Source organism: Setaria viridis, chromosome 4 (assembly GCF_005286985.2).
Source record: "Setaria viridis chromosome 4, Setaria_viridis_v4.0, whole genome shotgun sequence".
NCBI classification, from domain to species: domain Eukaryota; kingdom Viridiplantae; phylum Streptophyta; class Magnoliopsida; order Poales; family Poaceae; genus Setaria; species Setaria viridis.
Window position 1 is genome coordinate 14,891,083 of NC_048266.2, and position 1,604 is coordinate 14,892,686.

A 1,604-nucleotide genomic window follows, 5' to 3' on the forward strand; every position below is an offset into this window, starting at 1 on the left:
TCGACCGCCATGTCGCATCCAACACTTGCACATCACAAGTTAAAAGACACAACACACAAGATATGTTTTACACACAACACCTCATTAGCATAATCATACACATATAAGATATGGACTCAACTGATAAAGCCTCAATTTCATCCGATCAATCACTCATCATAAATTAAATAGACCAAGGCACATCTCAACTTACTCTCTCAAAGATCAACTGCAAACACTGAAAAATGAATTAACACACCACTCGATTCAGATCCACACCTACAGCCTACAGCATGTCGGTCAATAAGCTCCCAACTACGATACGATTCCGCCGATCATTACCAATTCGTTAGATTTTTACACGAATGCGTAGGATTCAGACCTCAAGAAACGTGTAGGCATGATCAAGCAACCATGCAACAGATTCCTCCAAAATAAGGAACAGCGTGCCGGGATTGCTTGGGGTTAACCTCTCGCTCCCGGCGCAGCGACCCGGAGCTAAACGCGGACTTGGCCCGGATCGCGAGCCGCGCGTCGTCGGCCTCGAGTGACACCCCGCCCTGCCGGCGTGGTCGGCGTAGGCCCTCGTCTCGCTGAGCACGTCGCCCGCGTAGCGGCGGCCGAGCTCCAAGAATCGGTACTCTACCACCCGCACTTCCTGAGACCCACGGAGCGCAGGATCCTCCGTACCACGCGTGCCGCGTGCGTCCCACGGGTCTTACCCGGCGGAGAGGTGGCGCGTTCACGTTACTGTATTATTTATCTGTCTAGTATGGAGTATTAACTGCCACATTCAACAATGACGCTTTGGCCGAGTGGTTAAGGCGTGTGCCTGCTAAGTATATGGGGTTTCCCCGCGAGAGTTCGAATCTCTCAGGCGTCGTTTGTTTTTTGCATTTTTCCCTCCTTTTCTCTCTCTTTGCTTCTTTAGATCTGCTTTGATTGAAAACGTTTTTTGCATTTTCCCCTCCTTTTCTCTCTCTTTGCTTCTTTAGATCTGCTTTGATTGAAAGCAAAAGAATAAAGGTACTGCTAGGAGACATGCTTCTGTGCTCCCACCGCGTCCACCATCTTCAATAATTATTGTTCACACATTTGACTCCAGATAGGACAAAGTAGATATTTCATGATGGCGGCTCGTGGATCTCCATCGGACGCTCCCACCGGGTCCACCATCTTCAATAATTATTGTCCACACATTTGACTTCAAACATGACAAAGTATTCATGACGGCGGCAGGGCAGCCCCCTTCCTCCCTCGTGGATCCCCTCTAGTAGCTGAGGAGTGAGGAGTGTGGATTGTGAGGTGAGCCAAGCTGAAAGAGCTCCAGTGCATAATCCGCGCGGGCCGGCGACGTGGTGAGCGGAGGAGGCGCGCGGGCCGGCGACGAGGCATCGTTCTACGGCCACTCGCGGGAGGTGGAGTTCAGCTGCAACACGACGCCGTCGTACCCGCAGGACTACGAGCTCTTCCCCTTCAAGGGCCGCAGTGGCGGTCGTGGTGGCGCGCGTGACGAGTACGGCAGCCGTGGCGTGGGCGTTCGAGATGCTCAGCGCCGAGGTGGAGGCCGGTGCGGCTCCATCGATTCGAGGTATGGAGGTGCTGCCTTGGCCATGGATAAGCTA

General features: G+C 52.8%; 1 non-coding gene across 1 annotated transcript; it reads left to right on the forward strand.

Moving 5' to 3' along the window:
* The first annotated feature begins 780 nt into the window (after positions 1-780).
* On the forward strand, positions 781-862 carry TRNAS-GCU (transfer RNA serine (anticodon GCU)). The gene has a single exon. It is a non-coding gene; the product is annotated as a tRNA-Ser (tRNA).
* The last annotated feature ends 742 nt before the right edge of the window (positions 863-1,604 follow it).